Source organism: Diabrotica virgifera, chromosome 3 (assembly GCF_917563875.1).
Source record: "Diabrotica virgifera virgifera chromosome 3, PGI_DIABVI_V3a".
Taxonomy (NCBI): domain Eukaryota; kingdom Metazoa; phylum Arthropoda; class Insecta; order Coleoptera; family Chrysomelidae; genus Diabrotica; species Diabrotica virgifera.
This window is the reverse complement of record NC_065445.1, coordinates 275,616,366-275,637,316: the sequence shown is the minus strand read 5'-3', so window position 1 is coordinate 275,637,316 and position 20,951 is coordinate 275,616,366. Positions and strand designations below refer to the sequence as shown.

Here is a 20,951-nt window from a genome sequence, read left to right as displayed (position 1 = left end):
TTATAAAACATACAACTATCTTACGGCTGGTTCCTAAAAAAACTGATACGACTCTTAAGAGGAAACAGTAGCGATCAACAGGTAGCAAAAACGCGTTCCAAGATTGCGGCTGTAATTTTAAATATTTTTTCGAGATATTTGGCACACGTATTCGTAATATAATAAAGAATAACGGTACAGAGCCCAATTTGAAAAATATATTAGTATGTGGAAATTACTCTGTAATTAAATACAATATTAAAAAAACGAGCCTGTACCGCCATTAAGAAGAACAAAAAAATACACTTTCTTCAAATAAACTTTTTTATCCGATGCCTAGATTTTGTGTCATTTTGGAACTATTAATTTTTTTATTTTATTAGTACATAGTTCCAAAATGACACAAAATCTAGGCATCGGATAAAAAAGTTTATTTGAAGAAAGTTTATTTTTTTGTTCTTCTTAATGGCGGTACAGGCTCGTTTTTTTAATATTTTATTTAATTACAGAGGAATTTCCACATATTAATATATTTTTCAAATTGGGCTCTGTACCGCCATTCTTTATTATATTACGAATACGTATGCCAAATATTCCTCAAAAATATTCAAAATTACAGCCGTAATCTTGGAACGCGTTTTCGCTACCTGTTGTTCGTTACTGTTTCCTCTTAAAGCGTATTTTGTAGAAAATTGAGCAGTGTATTTTGAAGGATAAATACTTTTTATGTACATAGGTACTGTCACTGTTACTGCCAAATCTTAAAATTTGTCAGATAAGTTATTCTGTTCAACCTCATAAAATGGCTCCACATGCTAGCAAAGAACTAAAAGCAAGAATTGTAACGAAATTAGAAGATGGTTGGTCACTATCTGCCGTAAAGAACCATTTTAACGTAAGTAGAACAACAGTTTTTAATATTAATAAAAGATAGAGAGAACAAAAAAATCTCGTAAGAAAGCAAGGTTCTGGAAGAACAAAAATATCTACCGCTCATGAAGAACGTACGCTTTTGAAGAGATTAGAAGAGAATCCTTTTGAAGATGCGAAAACTGCAAGAATTCAAAATAATATCAAAATTTAGACCTTAAGGTGATACAGTAGCGATCAACAGGTAGCCAAAACTCGTTCCAAGATTGCGGCTATAATTTTGAATATTTTTTCGAGATATTTGGCACACGTATTCGTAATAATAAAGAATGGCGGTACAGAGCCCAATTTGAAAAATATATTAATATGTGGAAATTACTCTGTAATTAAATACAATATTAAAAAAACGAGCCTGTACCGCCATTAAGAAGAACAAAAAATACACTTTCTTCAAATAAACTTTTTTATCCGATGCCTAGATTTTGTGTCATTTTGGAACTACTAATGAAATAAAAAATTTTAGTAGTTCCAAAATGACACAAAATCTAGGCATCGGATAAAAAAGTTTATTTGAAGAAAGTGTATTTTTTTGTTCTTCTTAATGGCGGTACAGGCTCGTTTTTTTAATAATGTATTTAATTACAGAGTAATTTCCACATATTAATATATTTTTCAAATTGGGCTCTGTACCGCCATTCTTTATTATATTACGAATACGTGTGCCAAATATCTCGAAAAAATATTCAAAATTACAGCCGCAATCTTGGAACGCGTTTTCGCTACCTGTTGATTGCTACTGTTTCCTCTTAATAATTATTACAATTTATGAGTTAACATATTATGTAATCAGTTGCTTGTTGTTTGTTTGTTTATTTTATTATTTGTCTGTCATAATAAATATAATATAATGTCGGACCAATCAAATACACTGCTCAAAATGATCAAATCTTACTAAAAGTCGTATCAGTTTTTTTAAGCACCAGCCATACATGTAATAAATAGCTAGGTACTTTTTTCGGACAGGGAGGTGAAACTGTACCCCCTTGTAATGGGTGAGATACCAAACATCACCCGCGACTTACAGACTTAAGAAGCAATTAGATTAAGAAATCGCAGTCCCCAGGGAAATTTTAGCACAAAATTCATTCATGTAAATTTTGGAGAAAAGTTTCTCATGTAAATTTTGCGCATTTGCTGCTATTTCATCCTCCCACCTGTTCCGGATGAGGCAACTTTTCCACACTGGAGTGATTATTCCATTCTTTTTTTTTTCTATTTATTGTCCATTTGTTTATACTCTGTACATTACATTTTGTTGTGATATCGTCAAATTCCGAAAGAACGTTTATGTTTGTTTCATCGAATTCGAGAAGGCGTTCGACCGAGTACATATAACATGATACACTTTTCGATTGCCTGCGGGCAGCAGGACTTGACCACTACGATATAATAAGACTGCTGAAATACTTATATTACAATCAAGTAGCGTCTATTCAAAATGGAGACAGTCGTACTGAAAAACTACCGATAAAACGTGGAGTACGACAAGGTTGTGTTTTATCACCCACCCTTTTTATTCTGTACTCTGAAGAAATCTTTAGGGAGGCTTTTGATGACAGACAAGAGGGAGTAAGGCTAGGCGGAGAAGTAATCAACAATATTAGATACGCTGACGATACAGCCATTCTGGCTGAAAATTTACAAGATCTTCAGACACTACTAAATCTAGTCGGTGAAGCAAGTTATCGGAGAGGCTTAAAATCAACATTTCAAAAACAAAGTGGATGGTAGTCGGAAAGATTAATGTAGATCAAGGTCAGCTTTCTCTTGATGGAGAGAACGGGTGAATCATTTCAAGTACCTTGGCAGCTGGTTAAATGTAATTTATGACTCTGATGAAGAGATAATAACTAGGATCGAAATATCACGGAAGGCTTTTATGACCTGGAAACCAGTTTTATGTAACAGAAACCTGTCGATGAATATTCGAAAGAAGGTCCTGAAATGTTATGTGTGGTCTATTTTATTGTATGGTTGAGAGACATGGACGTTAAAAACCACAATGCTAAACAAAATAAAAGCATTCGAATTGTGGTGCTATCGACGAATCCTAAAGATATCGTGGGTTTCGCACACTTCCAATGAAGATGTTCTTCAAATGATGAATTCGGAACGTCTGCTCATAAGCATCATAAAGGATTCGAGGACTTAAATACCATCTGATTCGCCTTATAATACAAGGAAAAGTGGAGGGAAAGAGATGGATTGGTCGAAAGAAACTTTCATGGCTGCGTAATATTAGAGAATGGTGTGGCTGCACAGTAGAAGAATTATTTCGCGCAGCAGCCGATAGAGAGAGGTTTCAGGAAATTGTAAACATGATGACGGCCAACGTCTGAATACGGACACGGCACCTAAAGAAGAAGAAGAAGAAGAAGTGATATCGTCACACCTTATTCGACCTCTGAAGCGTTGAGGAAGCCTGCAATGGCAGAAACAGCTGTCCAGCGATTGTACATCCCTCTGAATCGAAAACGAGCAAAACCATCTTTTACTTTGGTTTTATTATATTTGCTTTACTTTGTTGCAGTCCTCCATTTTTACAATGTTTGCGAAGTTTTTCTGAGAATTTTTCTCCAACTACAGCTGGATTTTCATCTTTACCTATATGTATTTTTATTGGGTAAACATATGAGCTACTCAGAAGAGTAAGTTTAGGCTGGGTTACATTTGGAAAAATGAGATAAGTGTTTAAAACAAATGTCTGAATCTCAATCCATTTAAAAAGAAAAACTTTAAACCAATGCGTTCTACTGGTCCTCACATACGGAGCAGAAATTCACAAAAACATCAGCGGAAAAATTGAGAAGGATACAATGTGACGTGGAGAGATCAATTCCGGGGAAGACCCCCAACGCGATGAACCGACGATCGCCAGAATAGAAATAGATGGAAATATCTGCAGGATGCCTATGTTCAACAATGGACAAATCAGAGCTGATTGATGATACAGTAAGGACTAGATTCAATTCCTAGAAGCAAGATCCAGAAATTAGTGATCGAGGTAGCAGGATATAGATAACCAAAACAACAGAAGGCACACTAGTCGACTAATTAACTAATTCAGGTTTAGTAATAACAAAGTTCGACAAACTCTTCCAACAAAACGTCAAATTTCTATATCTATGTTTATATTTCATGAAAGTTCATTTAACATGTTTATGAATGTTTGTGTTAAGCGATTGTGTTGAAATGAATGCACATAATGATTATGTACCTGTTGTGTTACAATAGTTTATCTAATTTTATCGGTGTTTATCAGTTACTGCTACAAATTGGCTGAATTAATTTTGGAGATTATGTTTTTACGTAAAAAGTCAGTTACTATAAGGAAATGAATTAAGAAATGTCGTCAAAGTTAATTAGTATTAAGGGGGGGGGGTATGGTTTGAAATCAACATATCAAGCACATTTTTGTGATTTTTTTTCGAAGCTATGGTAGAATTATTTTATTTTTAAATTAAATAAACATATTAAGTACAATTCAAAGAATATTTAAGAAAAAATTCAATCCAAAATATTGAAAAATAAGCCATTGGCGAAAAATTTTGGCAGGCAGCTAAAAAAAATGGATTTTGCGGTGGACATCAGAACTCATCACTGGATCATACGAAACAAAAAATTCAAAAAGATTTAATTAGCCTATGAGTTTCATGAGGTAACAACGTCGAGTTTTTTATTTTTAATGATATTTGAATTTTTGGTATCACTCAGAAGTCAAAAATACGAAATTTTTGATAAAAATTTTGTGAAAACCAACAGATTTAATATTGTTGAACAAAAAATAAGCACAAAACGAAAAATAGCTCGACGTTGTTACCTCACGAAATGTCTAAAGAAAATCTATGCAAAATTTCAGGTAGATCGATGAAGTAGTTTTTCAGTTACAATGTCCACCGCATTTGAAAAAGCAGTTTTGAGAAAAATGCGTTTAAAGTTTTGCCAACTGCATCTTCATCTTCTGATTTGTCTGCCAAATCGTAAAATGATGAACATTGGAATATGTTTTTTGAATTGCGAAGTAATCTACAAAAGAGAAGGCGAACAGTTGTTTAACGTTTCTCACTACGCTCAAGCGTGCTGGCGCGAAGCCGCGGCAACGCGAGTCGAAGGTAGGGATATTTAACACCCTGTATCTCTGGTAATTTTACTCCGATTATTTTGAAATTTTCAGAGAATATTCTTGAAAGTATGCACTTTTATTTGAAATAATAAAAATAATTAAATATTTCAAACCATACCCTCCCCTTAAAAGCGATAATTTTGGAACCTTCCTAGGACTTCATAACCTTGCTAAAACAGGAAAAGTTACTGAGGAGTGGGAATAGAGAGGGCGAGATTGAGACGGGAGAGAGAAGGTGATATACACTAATACCTACCATTAAATTATTTTATATTTACTCTTAAATAGAAGAATAAGGATATATAGGCTTCAAAGGCCAAGAAAATGGTTTAATAAGTCTATAACCAGACTATTCCTAATAGCTCCAAGCAAAGATGGATAGCCATGGTGATAGTTAACATTCGGAACGCATAGGTATCGTAAGAAGAAGAATATTTACCAATCAGCCCATGAGAGGGACAGAATAGAAGGAAAACAAAAAAAAAACAACCCAAACTGCAAAGTTACACCTAACCCCACAAGAGTCTAAAACCGTAGAAGGATTGGGTCCAGCAAAAAATGTATTACACATTTCTGGTACTTTTCTGCTTTGATTTCTTTGTATTACTTCGGTCACAATGCCAGAAGAATGGGGATTATGGAACTATTGGTAGTAGAAGGGAAGGTAGAAGGCGAAAGACCTAGAGAGCCATCTCTAACACAATGGGCAGACCAAATGAAGTGTCTGGTGGAAAATCTCAATAAGCCGTACATCTGACAGAGGATCGCAGCCAGCAAGCCGATTATTAAATGCCGAAAGCTAACAATATTTAGTCAAGAGTTCAAGGAATGAGGCGGAGGATTGTAGAGTTACTATGTTTTAAAAAATGTTCTCAGTTTCATTGCTTCCCCTACTAAGATCGTCAAGACCTGGCATAAATTACATACATAATGTAGTCATCATCATTCTCTTTGCCTTATCCCTATGCGGGGTCGGCTTCCCTAATTGCATTTCTCCTCACAATTCTATCTTGGGTCATATCAATGTTAATTCCCTTTACCATCATGTCCTGCCTTATCATCTCCCCCCAGGTCTTCTTTGGTCTTCCTCTCCTACTCCTTCCAGGAATCTGCACTTCAGCTATTCTTCGTATTGGGTGATTAACGTCTCGACGTTGAACATGATCAAACCATCTTAACCTATGCTCTCTCATTTGGCATCAATTGGTGCCACACCTAGACTTCCCCTAATATACTCATTTCTAATTTTATCCTTCTTTGTCACTCCACTCATCCATCTAAGCATTCTCATTTCCGCCACATGCATTCGTTGTTTCTCTTTCTTTTCACTGCCCAACATTCAGTTCCGTACATCATAGCCGGTCTTATGGCTGTTTTATAGAATTTTCCCTTCAGCTTCATTGGAATTTTTCTGTCACACAACATACCACTCGCTTTTTTCCACTTCATCCATTCAGCCCTAATTATACTGCATGCATCTCCATCTATTTCTCCATTACTCTGTAATACCGATCATAGGTACTTAAAACTATTGCTTTTCACAATCATTTCACCATCCAAATATACCATTTTATTTGTAGTAACTCCATCTTTAAATGAACATTCCAAATACTCTGTTTATGTCCTATTAAGTTTTAAACCTTTTTCCTTCAGAGCTTGTCTCCACTGTTCCAGTTTTTGTTTTAAGTCTCTTTCACTATTTCCTATTAACACTACATCATCAGCATACATTAGGCACCATGGAATGCTACCCTGTAGTTTCGCTGTTATCTGGTCCAAAACTAATGAGAATAAAGAAGGACTAACCACCGAGCCTTGGTGCAATCCTACTTTCACCTGAAATTTATCAGTCTCTCCCACACCTGTCCTAACACTAGTTGTTACTCCCTCATACATATCTCTCACAATCTTTACATATTCACCAGGGACTCCTTTCTTATTGAGTGCCCACCACAGAATCTCTCAAGGAACTCTATCATATGCTTTATCAAGATCAATGAATACCATATGAGCGTTGGTCTATTTATTTCTGTATTTTTCCATCAGTTGCCTTACAATGAAAATTGCATCTGTTGTTGATCTGCCCTGCATAAAGCCAAATTGATTATCGGATATTTCGGTTTCTTCACGTATCAATTACTCTCTCCCATATTTTCATGGTGTGGCTAAGTAGTTTTATAGATAGCCCTGCAGTTTTTACATTGTTGTATGTCTCCCTTGTTTTTGTAGACAGGTAACTAATATACTGCTTCTCCATTCGTCTGGCACTTGTCCAACTTCCATAATTCTATTAAATAGACCTGCTAGCCAACTTATTCCTGTCTCTCCCAATGCTCTTCATACTTCCCCAGGAATGTCATCTGGTCCGACTGCTTTTCCTTTCTTTATTTTTTGAAGCGCTTGAGCCACTTCCTCGTTTGTTATTCTGGTAACCATTGCCGTTACTGTCTCCGTTAACTCCACAGGCTGTCTGTCCTGGCTACATACATAATGGAGTCCAGTAGGAAAAATAAGAAAACAGGACAGAAAAAATACGAAATAGGATTCAAACAGGATTTGAACATGTAGCATACGAAAGCTTAATAAAATAAATGGTGAATAGAAAGATGTAAGTGGCAATGTCAACAAACAAAACCAAAATAATGCTTTAAAATACACCACCCACTTCACATAATCAAAATTATAGAAGCCTCGTACACACGGACCAATTAATAACCTTCATACTCGATAAAAACAGTTTCATTTCATTTAAAATAGAAACGTCTTACTAACCCAATCAATACCTACACCATCGCAGTATTAGCAGTATACTGAACTTGAGACCTTTCTTCATTCCGCATTATTGTAGGTACCTCGTCACCTACACTCTACACCACCATCGATTTTATTTTTCTAATAGCAACAGTGGTCAGTGAACGCTAAGATTATTCTTATCCCGATAATACTTTTATCAATACTTTGTGGGTCAACGTACGCCAAATGTGTTTTGTATTGATCTAAAAAAACCCCATGTTGGCTTTCTTTGATATTACCTAATGCTGTTACATATTGAGCGTGCGATAACAACGATTTAATAAACAGGATTAAGAAATTGAAATTTTGACATTGAAAGCTACGATATCGAGTACAAAAACAAAATTGTTTAAGTAACAAAATCTATATATTATATTAATTCTTGTCATAAATAAAAACTTGTGTTGAGTCGTACAATAATATTGTTTGTAACAAACTATAATAATTGTTATTCTGTTTCGATTATTTGAAACCTGAGCTGACAGCTCCAAATGTACGCCGAAGTAGGCAAAAAAAGTGCTCTTACAATGTATTATGTACTCAAAATGAGACAGTTCAATTTGTGGGCTTACTTCCTGTATCTTTTATAGCAGCCTACACTCCATGTTCATTATTATTTACCAAAAACTGTTAGCCCTGATATAGAAACGGCAGCATGTATGTAGGTACCTTGGTAGGGGACACGTGGCAGGCAGATTTCTTTCTCGGCTTCCTCTTAAATACAGTCATTTATATAACGGTCACAATGTGTTCGTGTGCGCAATATTATGTTTTTTTTTCGTTCCCTATCATAATTTTATTCCGGGTAAAGGTATTCAATAACCTTTCCTGGTTGTCGACTCGCGTCTGACATGTGTTGGGGCGGGCCAGAGGACCCACAAAAAGATCATAATTGCTATTATGCAACAAAAAAATCGGCTCCACATGTTGGATTACGCAGAAACGGAACCGCATCATCAAATGGCATGCAGTATCGAACTTAGGATTTCTTTAAAAGTCTTTTTGGAAATTTTAGACATCGAATATTAATTCTAATTTAGATATACATACTGCTATAAATTTGTTCTAGATTAATCTTGTATCGTCCAAGAGGGAAGTTATGTACGATATCTCTCTTTCGTGGAGCATTGCTGACTGGTCGGGCCAGCGTATATTATTTCTTGTTTATTCTCTGGATAAACTGTGCACTAATTCCTTCACCTTTGGCTTCACCCCATCTTATTCCAATTTTTTCGTGTTCTCTTATTGTAGTTCGTTTCCAGCTGTTATCTGATCTTCTCTTTCTTTTCCCTTCTGGTTGGTATTCAAGTGCTTGTCTCGCTATTTGTTGCTTTGATCTTTTCCTCATAGTATGGCCAATCCATTTCCAAATTTTTTCCTCTACTGTAGCACATGTTAGTTTGCTATGTTCTCTCCCACAGTTTTGTATTAGTTATTTATTCTGTTGGGCTAGTGGTTAGTATATTTTCAGGATTTTTCTTTTGTTCCCAAAAGTTTGCAGTTTTTTAGTTGTAGTTTCGTCCTGTTTTCATGTTTGTGCTCGTTAAAATATGCATAGTAGGTATAGGTACTTTTGATGCAACTATTAAAGATTCTAATTTCTGTTGTCTCCGATATTTTGTTTGTTTGACAAATTTTACTTAAAGTGTTGCGAATGCATATTGAGCCTTTATTATTTTCGTCTGTATATCACTTTTACATCTCTCGTTCTTTTCCATGATTGGTCCCTAATATGTGAACTTGTCTACCTCTTCTACTTCCTTACCGTTGCAATGTCAAAATTTTGCACTAGGGCTTTATAGTCACAGAAAAAAAATTGTGGACTATCAGCAAGGATTCAGGGAAGGCAGATTCGCTAGAGATGTCATTCACAAACAATCAAGAAATGCCACGAGCACAACATAAAACTCCACAACTTCTGCGTAGACTCAGGAGAAGTCTTTGACTATATTGGAAGAAATAAATTATTTAATGAAATGAAATGAAAAATCAAGATATATCGGCAAATCTAACCAGATTAACAAAAATGACTATGGATGAATCCCGATCTAAAATAACAACATATAAGAAGATAGCACAAACCAAATTAGTGAAATGAATGTCGACAACGGATCAAGTAATCTGTTAATCCAGGTACTAAAATACCAACGGGCGACTCTAGGAAAATATTCCAACAATGCATCTCAGATTACCCATCTGATACGTCATCATTTTTGTAATCTAATAAATACAGAGTGTATGCAAACTGCCGAAAATATGAAAACTAACTTGAGAAAAAAATTGATTTTACAATAATCTGGTTCCACAAGCTATGCGCAAAATCGCTTACCTTAAAATTGGTGTTCTTTAGGATTTGGTAAACTTGCAGACCCAAGGGTGACTACTTAATTCATCACCGCTCCTTTTAATTGACTCCTTCCATGGAATTCGCGATACACGTGGGACGGTACCGTAAAAAATCCCGAAAGGTTCGGAATTCGGAGTTGTTTCACCGTTGAAGCCCAGAAGCGAAGTCGTAGAGTCGTACCTTCTGTCCTAAAGGTACTCAACGGAGCATATCCATTTGTATATAATGCGCAAAGCGATTTTTGTGCTTGTGGATGAGTAAAAATTGATATTGAGCATTTATGTAAATTAGAAGACACACAAGGTTATTTTGCATCATTTTTAAAAAGGGCAGAAAACAGCCACTAAATATAATTATTAAATTAGGTATCTAAAACTTATTCTACCCGAATTAAATTAAATATTAAAATGATAGTCAATATAAAATAAAGAAATAATGATTTCCGAACACAGAGTATGGTATAAAACAAAACCGTTTATTTTCATTTTTTTACAAACCGAATTGCAAAATAAGAGACATAATGAAGGGAGAAGATATAGTTAGATTTTATAAAGCACGGAGACTGAAATGGGTCAAACACGTAGAAAAAAGGGAAAACAACCAGCTGCTTAAGAAGGTCACCACATGGAAGCCAGAAGCTAAAGACCATGGGGAAGACCCAGAGAAACTGGAGGGGCCTATACACAGATCGAAATGAATGAAAAAATTTGTAACCAAAGCCAAGTCATACAACAAACTTTGACAATACCCTAGCTAGAAGAATCCGGAGTGATTTACAATTTTTGTTGGAAATAAGCCACAATTTCTTCATTTATGGTAATTTCTGGTGTTATTGTTGTTCCATAATCATTTGTTGATCCTCTGTATATAACTTCTTTGATAGTCAATCCATGCATCTTTTTCGATGTGTTTTGGGTCTATTAATTTCTTCACCTCCGGCTCTTTCACCTCTTATAAAGCGCCATATTTCTTTTTCTTAACAGTAAAAACATGCTCCAGTACTCCAGTTCTTTTACGAACCGTTCCCAGTGCTCGTTTTGAATTCTTCTTTCAAGTGCTTACTATGTATGTTTCATTTCTTATTTTCTTGTGATCTTCGTACGCTTTTTGTGTCTTGAAACGTGTGTCTTATACATTGAACCGTATACTTAATCGTATATTTTGTTCTAGCCCGTACCTGGTCATGCCATTTGATACATTCTTCCAAACCGTCGTTTTCGTGTGGCCTGCATCATACGTAGGGCCGGAAGAAAAGGATTTCGATACGACGTGATTGTACCTACGCATTCGCAGGTATGTTTCTTCTATTCTCGACATAGGTTAGCAAAAAATTAATTTGATGATAGGGTTGGGAGATTGGAGCCCATTAATAGAAACTGAAATCATTTTCCTTTCAGAAACCTGCAGTACGGCTACCTGAATCTACGGTATAATTATAATGTGATGGAAAGTTACCAAATAGATATCTATAATCACCCTGACAGTTTTCAAATTTTTAAAGATTTGTTAGTAAAAGTTAGCAAAAATATAAATCTGAAATTTTGTAGTAAATTGGTTAATTGAAGTAATTAAAGTCTAAATTGGTAACTTTTAGTAGGCAACTAACTGTGAAATATGAAGTTTTTGATGACGTGGTATTTAAATAAAATATTTAAATAAATAGTTGCGTCGCTATTGAAATATGCGCTATTTGGACCTTGATTCAGATGCACAATGACCTAACTGTAGATAAGGTTGAAAATGGCAGGATTACATTAAGACAATGAAATTCGAACAAATAGGGAAGAAAATAGAAGCCATCGTTGTAAGAATAAATGCTTACCGATGCTCCTGAACGATTACTCTTTAATTAATCTGTATCTTAAATATTTACAAATCTTTTTTTCTCTCCTTAAGAATTTTGCTCTTTGTAGTTACGTTATTGTTCTTCCGGAGCGGCGGCGTTATGAAAATATGTCTTTATTGTACAGTAGAGACGTCCACGCTTAAATAATAAAGCCGGGATCATATTAAAATAGTTCTTACAAATAAAAAGGACCCTAATAATAATTCCGTCGCTTTTTAAATTATCCTTAAAACGTTTGCGCCATAAACCGACCCAAAATATCGAAAAATAATATCATCTTCTTTGTAAACATTCTTTTGTCCGAAAATTGCCCCAATAATCTTTGATTTTCGGCATTGGATTTTGCCGACGCGTTCTGGGAATTTATTAGGGGAGAATGTTTTGAGAAAAGAGGGCAATAGAGTCATAAATGTCTGAAAAGAAAGTGTGATGGACCACTCGGGCCAGATGCTGTAAAAAATCATAAAATCTGAAAGGGTTAGGTAATGGTATTTGTTGGAATTGGCTACATTTGGCAAAAACATGGTCGTAAATATTAAGGATTTAATTTTGCAATTTCAAATCGGCGAGAAGCACAGAAGCACGACTACTGAGAGAGAAAAGGATCAGAATGAAATCAAAAGTGAATTTCTAAAATGTTTTTTGTTAATAAAAAGCGTAGAAAATCAAAGCAGAAGCTTATCTTGCTAGATTTTCCATTATTGTACACCAATCCTAGATAAATCAACTTCAACATCATCCTTCCATCTCTTTCGGTCTACTGATCTTCTACCTCTCAAAAAACACTGTCTTTAACACTCTGTCTTCATCTGATCTTACCACATGACCTGCTCATCTTATCCGGTTAGCTTTAAAATGTCTAATGAAATTAGCAGTATCATATAGCGTCACCAATTCAGCATTGTGGCGTCTACTCTACTCTCCTGTCAATTCATCTCTTTGAGGACCAAATATCATTCTGAGATCCTTCCTTTCAAATACTAGGAGTTCATTTATTTCCCGCTGATGTAGAGTCCATGTTTCACTTCCATATGTAACAACTGGGCGAATAATTGACAAGTACACTCTTAATTTAGATACCTCTTTTTCTATGTGGTTGTCATCTGTGATTACCGCTCCCGGATATTTAAACTGTATTACTACTTCGAAGTTGTGGTCATTAGTAGTTATGTTCTGCTTAACTCTTGGTCTTGGACTTTTGGTTACTAACATGTATTTCGTCTTCTCTTCATTAATTCGAAGACCCAACTACCTGTTTCCTCCTCGCGTTGTGAAAACATCTCTCTCACGTCTATTGCAGAATGAGCGACAGCATCTAGACTAGAATCTAGATCAATCAGCAAAGACCAACAATAGTTTTGATCCTCTATTAACAAATCTCCCTGTCAGCTCACACGATATTTTACTTATTGCATATTTTAATGCCAGATTGAATAGAACGGTGATAAGGGGTCTCCTTCTCAAGTCCTGATGTTATATTTTATTATAATGGCATCGATGTTCTGTTTCCTATCTTTTCATATGCATATGAGTCTCTCATATACATTTGAGTTAGCTCCACTTATTTTCTTGGTACATATTCCCATTTCTAGCACTGCTATAACTACACTAGACGATGTATATAGTGATCAAAGGTTATTAAAGACCAATTAATAAGTGAAAATCTGGCTATAATAGTGAATAAAATTGTATTGATTAAGTGAGACAAATTTAATGAGAATATTTGAGTTAGTTTCACTCTTATTTTTCTTGGAAAATTGTTCTATGTGAACCAATGATTATTTATTACGAATACGAATACTTTTAATAGCCAACGAAGCATATAATATACGTCTCTCGTGGTCATCATTAAGCATTTTTGTAGTAAGGGTAAGATATTAACTGAAATCCAACTTTTATCGCAAAATAATAATACTAACTTTCCTTTTAAATACTCCACCACAAATATAATAGCATTAATTAAAACAGCAACAAACAAATCACACTATCATTTTCCGAACAATCTATTGAAACCAATCACGAAACCACTTTCTTCGCCGTGTCGCAAATCCACAGAAAGGATAATTAAAAAAAACTATCGGTGATAGACTTATTACCTACCAGTTACCAGTTCCAGCAAGCAAAGCAAGGACGCGTATCTATAAACAACTCGTTATCACTTTCATCTCGTTTGTGTGAATACGCATCTACGCATCTTCGAACACTGATGCTGGTGACTCTCTTAATTCTTTTCGTTTTCATCGGTTCACCTAGTTGCGGGAAAAGTTTTTCTTTTTCATTGCAAAAGTTCGAATTTCGATTGGAAAAATACTTCTGTTTGATGAGTCATTAGATCTTCTTTCAAAAGGCTATCAAAGGCTTTTTCAAACTATATTGATGCAATATGCCTTTCTGGGTTAAATTCTCTTGGTTTTAATACATTATAAAGCTGGACAAAAAGTTAGATTGAACACGAAGTGATTTGTCACATTATCATCAAGATTTATAATGAGGTAAGTTCAAGAAATCGTTAGAATACAACAAATCGGCATGTTTATGTTTCGTGGACCTAAGAAAACATTTGACAAGGTCAAATTGAAGGGTATTATCTATATATTGTAGACAAGAGAAGTACCTCTAGGAATAATTAAAACGATCGAGTAATATCCACCAGAAAAGTAAAAGTAGAAGAAGAACTAATTGACACAATTGAAGTTGAAAATGGGGCCAGTAAGGCGATAAGAGAAGGGGATTCCATGAGTCCCCTATTGTTCAACCTAATTATGAATGAAATAATAAAAAAGTAAGAACTAAAAAGGATACCAAATGGGAGCAAAGCAAATTAAAATAATCTGCTATGCAGACGATGCAACCTAATCTCTCAAAGTTGAGATAATATACAACGTATGCTGCCCCAATTTAATATAACCGCCAGAAAATTTAACATTTTAATTTCCCCAAAAAAGGCAAATCTAATAAGTTGTAAATTAAAGCTGGAGGTTCAGATGATATAGAACAAGTGATGGAGCTTAAATATCTAATAGGCATTACACTATATCTAGCTACGGAAAGCTCGAAATAAAAGTGGAAGATCAAGTGAATAACGCAAACAGAACCGCAGGATGCTTGAATGAAACAATATGGAGAAATAAAAATATGACAGAAAAAAAGAAATGAAAGACAGAATTCACGAAACCGTCATCAGACCAATATTGACGTACGCGACACGCGGCAGAAAACCAACCTGACACAGAGCGGACAAAGAGAATGCTAGAAAAGGCAGAGATGAAAACGGTCTGAAAGAGCGATAGTAAGAGGCTATGGGACAGCTATTTCAACGACGAATAACACTTGCTTGGGCGGCGTATGGTTCACTAAGGGACATATTTAAGAGCAACATCCCGACAGCTATGAAAGGAAGACATTTGACCAATGCGTTCTTCCTATTATGACGTAAGGATAGACAAAATAAGGAACCAATACTGAAGGAAATGAACAGGTATCACTGATGGCGTCGAACAAATAGCCAAGCTGAAATGGAATTGGGCAGGTCACAAAGCGAGACTAAAAGACTCAAGATGGACCGGAAGACTAATTGACTGGCGCCCAAGAGAAGATAAACGCAGCAGAGGACGACCACCAACACGCTGGATGGACGACATTAAACGGATATCCAAGAATTGGCAACAAGACGCACAAAATCGTGGAGAGTGCCAAAAAATGGGAGAGTCCTATGTCCAGCAGTGGACAGAAGAGGTTTTATGATGATGGGACAGAGCTAGAAGTACAGATATACGAAAAGATGCAAGGTGGGCAACATGAATAACAGGGTAAGAAACAAAAAAGTAGAATGGAAAGACCACATAAGTCGAATAATAACAAATAGAACAGTAAGGACAGCGAGAGACGGTTCTCCAATAGGAAGACGATCAGTGGGAAGACCACGAAAACGATGGAACAACAACTTACTAGAGGTATATTGAATAAACGAACAGTCATGTCTACACAAAAAGAAGGAGAAGAAGAAGAAGAACATCACGATAAAGACAAGTTTTTGTATTTTATAAAATTTCCTGATTTTTCAAAATTCAACCGCCTCTGCAAATTCTTAAATTCACAATTTCCTGGTTATCACGTGCCCCAAACTCTACCTTCTGTTGTCTTAAAAATATCATTCTTTATAAAATTATAGTCATGTTAAAGCACGAGGAACCGCCTCCCATACAGCAAAGATGTGAAGCTTTTGTCCAAAAATAAAATCACATTTGTGTGTGACATTTGGTGCTATCGGCCATAGGCCGTTATTTTTCTGCAAAGGATATTACATAAAATTATCCTTTTGTGTTCTTAAACGTTTAATAAACGACAATCAGCTTGGATTTATGCAGGGCAGATCAACAACAGATGCAATTTTCAATATAAGTAAAAGCAGATATTGAAAAAACATACGAATAAAAAAACAAACTTATTTATTTCTGTTAACAATGGATTCAATTATGATGATTTGGTAATAGCAAGAAATAGTAGTTTATGGATAAGAGCGAGAATATAGGTAGCCCGACAAGACTTATCAAAATGAAAAACTTATTTTGTAACAGTAGCATTAATATCAGTCTTAGATTTCTTTTTCTGCATTGTTATCTATGGTCAATATTACTGTATGGAACGGAGGTCTGGACGTCTAATATAACGCTGATGAACAAGTTAGAAGTCTTTGAACTCTAGCTTTTAAGAAGGATCTGGAAAATATCTCGGACAATCTATACCACCAACGAAAATATCCTAAGAGAATAGGTACAGATAGGAAGCTACTGAAGATCAGCAAAGTTAGAAAAGTTAGCTACCTGGGTCACATAATCAGAAACGAAACCAACTCGCGCAACTGATCATCTAGGTCTAGGGGAAGATGCAATGAAAACGGGATCCCGGTAGGCGCCAGATTTCATGACTTAAAAGTATCAGAGACTGGACCGGCCTTGATTCAACATCCTTGTTTAAAGCCGCACTGGACAGAGACAGATTTGCTAGTGCAATCGCCACTCAATGAGACAGCCCCACAAGAAGAAGTAGTTTATGGTAACTGGAGAGAATAATGGTCTTGAGAGAATGATGAAACGTCTTCTTAAGAGGAAAACTCATTTTTCGCTTATATTTGCAAAAAAGTTTACCTCACAAGTTTCGTTTTACTTGATTGTATCACCCGTAAGCTATTTTGGATATACAAAGATTTCTCACAAAAAAGTGACGCAATTTTCACCTAATTGATAAAAAACAATGACGCAGTTGTATTAATACAATATTAAGACCTTCCGTCCAATTTTGTCCAGGAATTTTTAAATTCCTTACTTTTAGAGTAACAAGTGCTCTCGACGAAGATTCAGAAACAAGCCCATTCCATAAATTATGTAGATTTTTTCTACGGCACTGGTGCTAGGGTGGCCTGTTGTTACCTGCCTCACAATACGCTAATAGTTTTTAGAGCTAGTTCAAAATCCATAGCCTTGGATATAAAAACGACCATATTGTAATCAACCATTCAAGGTTGGCATTGGCCAATAACCTTTTGTGGAACTTTTAATGTGTTTCGTTCAAGTGTCATTGATTTCATGTTAATACTCCAAATTTACATAATAAAAAAGGAGGAAGTCGAAAATATTGCTAAAGTTTGTTGTTGAAAACGGTGGTTAATAATAATATTGATACTCCTTATATAACGAATGTTATCTGTTTTTTTTTGTAAAACAAAATACAGGTCGTGCATGTTTTTCTGGAATTTGATGTACAATTTGATGAAGTGACTAAGATTTGTCGAAACAGCTAAGCACCAACGCCATATCTTGCAAAAGGTCACACTCATGAATCCTCGTGAACGGATTCTTTTAACTCTTCAGCTGGCATACGTGGTCTGTGAGTCTGTAGACAGATATTTTCTACGTATTGCTGGTAAATTATAAGACAAGCAGCCACCACAGAATGGTAAAAGCTTCGATAGAAACAGACTTTGGAAAAGAGATAATACCGCATGATGAAAAAGAAGCCTACGTTTACCTGGACAGAGCTTGATTATACAGGGTGTCCCGAAAAGATTGGTCATAAATTATACCATAGATCCCGGGGTCAAAAATATGTTGATTGAACCAAACTTACCTTAGTACAAATGTGCACATAAAAAAAGTTATAGCCCTTTTAAGTTACAAAATGAAAATCAATTTTTTCCAATATTTCGAAAACTATTAGAAATTTTTTATTGAAAATAGGTATGTGGCATTCTTATGGCAGGAACATCTTAACAAAAAATTATAGTGAAATTTTTGCACTCCATAAAAAATTTATGGGGTTTTGTTCCCTTAAACGCCTCCCAAACTTTTGTGTACGTTCCAATTAAATTATTATTATGGTACCAATAGTTAGACACAATATTTTTAAAACTTTTTTGCCTCCTAGTCTTTTTTCGATAAACCAGTTTTTATCGAGATGCGGCTTCGTTTTTAATATGCTTACATAAAAATTGTATGGGGGTTTCGTTCCTTTAAACCCCCCCAAATGTTTGTGTACGTTCCAATTAAACTTTTATTGCGGTACCATTAGTTAAACACAGTGTTTTTAAAACTTTTTTGCCTCTTAGTATATTTTCATATTATAAAAAGGTAAATTGTAGATTTTTCATATTATTACCAGGTCTCTATAATCGTAACCATATATACAAATAAGGTGGTGGATTTGACAAATATTCAAAATATCTCGATAAAAACTGGCTTTTCGAGAAAGCACTAAGAGACAAAAAAGTTTTAAAAACACTGTGTTTAACTAATAATACTTTAACAATAATTTAATACGAACATACACAAAAGTTTAGGGGGGTTTCAGGAAACAAAACCCCCATACAATTTTTATAGGGTGCACAAATTTCACTATAATTTTTTGTTAAGATGTTCCTGTCATAAGAATGCCACACGTCTATTTTCAATAAAAAATCTCTAATAGGTTTCGAAACATTGAAAAAAATTGATTTTCATTTTGTAACTTCAAAGGGCTATAACTTTTTTTATGTGCACATTTGTACTAAGGTAAGCTAGGTTCAATCAATATATTTTTGACTTCAGAATCTGTGGTATAATTTATGACCATTCTTTTCTTACCCTGTTTATAAATGCTTTTGAAAAACACAGCACACAGCAATGGCATTCGAGAACGCAATAAAAATAATGACCTAAATGTCAACACCATGGATGACATTATAACAAAAACTATAGAGGAAAGCCCAGAAGATACACTGCCAAAAGAAACCATATAACGAAAAAACAAGTCACCAAACACAAGCATTAGTGGAAGAAAGGAGAAAAATACAAAGCAATAGAAGCAAACAGAACAGCATCATGAACTTATAAAAATAAGTGAAAGAATACAAAAATCTATTATGACGGAAAACCATAAAAGTGAAAAAAAAATCCAATAAACGAGTTCTAAGGAGAAAATTAACAAATGGAAAAAAGAAATAACGAAATCAAAAGATAAAGATGGAAATATCACCAACAGAAGTGAACTACCTACTAAGAGTAGTAGAAGATTTCTATACAGAATTATATAGACGTAAAAAAAATCATGATGAGCACCTAACAGAAAATTTAGGAAAATGATTAATCAAGCAATGATAGGAATTGATGACTGATATATCAACAGACGAAATGAGGAACGCAGTGAAGCAAATGGAAAGAAATAAAGCTCCGGGAGAACATAATATCGTTATAGAAGCCGCGATGATTGAAGGATATAGACTTTTAGAGAATGTAAAGAAATTGTTCAACCTATTATATCTGCCCCAAAGTGAAACGCTTACAAGACGACACAGTGCACAGACGTCACAGATGTCATTATGGGCGGTGGACTCTCCTACCGAAAACTACTACCAAAAATTACATTCCGGAGACCACGCACAGACAGAAAAAGCAAAGGTAGACCACCTACACGATGGACAGACGAAGTCAGAAGAATCTCTGGGAATATGTTAGGCGAAGAATATTTCTTTGAAGTACTCTAAAGTCTTTGGATGCAGAACGCTAGTCGGCTAGATGATAACTGATGATATATTATATATTAGGATTAGGGACAATGTTAACAAGTAACACATACTCAAGACAGACTAAGATTTCGCTTGCTGTTCGGCTGTTCCTCTTCTGCATTTACTTGTTATTTTTACGTATTTTCAGATATCTTTGCATTTTTCTTTTCCACCTATTTCGTGAGGTAGTTTCTGTGATTTTTCAGAATGTGATCGAGGTATTTCGATGTTTCACTATCTTGGAAGGAGATATCTATCCTTAATGTCTCACTTTGTGAAATGACTCTTTCATCTCCCCACATCTGTTACTTTCAATGTGGCGAAAATTGTCATGGATATATTTCTTGTCTACATATTTTTTGTATTATTTTATTTTTATTTATATAAAAGAACTAGTCCAAAAACGCAATGGTCTCCTGTATCGTTTAAGACTTAAGATATAAACGAAGTGTTCAAACAGAATTGTCACAAATCATATATAGTTCACCTGAAGTAATCGTCTTCGTCTTCGTAACTCCTTTTTCGGACAGACATTCATCTTAATAGGAAACACTCGATCGAACAATGGCCCATTTGTTGCCCAATAACCGTTTCTCCATCGCCCAATGAGCAGGCACTTTTCAACCATTCGCCTCCTGCCTAATGTCTATTGCATAAGTATTCTCTAAGCAAACCGAAAAATAATCATAAGGTATTCGAAATTTCCGGTTTCAGGTTGTTGACTGCTTATTTGTCCACTGCACGAAGAAATAAAGAAGTAACGGATGATAGTCCAGGCTCTCGGAGTTGATTATATAAATAATTTTGTTAGTCGATTAATCCAGAAATATATATTCAATATGATATACAGTGAAAATTAAAAGTAAAAAACCATGGACGTATAAATAAAAACCAT

The 20,951-nt window shown here is 35.1% G+C and overlaps 1 protein-coding gene across 5 annotated transcripts in view; it reads right to left on the bottom strand.

Annotated features, from left to right (window-relative positions):
* Positions 1 to 20,951, bottom strand: part of LOC114326211 (ecdysone-inducible protein E75) — a 442,877-nt gene that overhangs the window by 50,101 nt on the left and 371,825 nt on the right. The gene's annotated exons all lie outside the window — the stretch shown is intronic.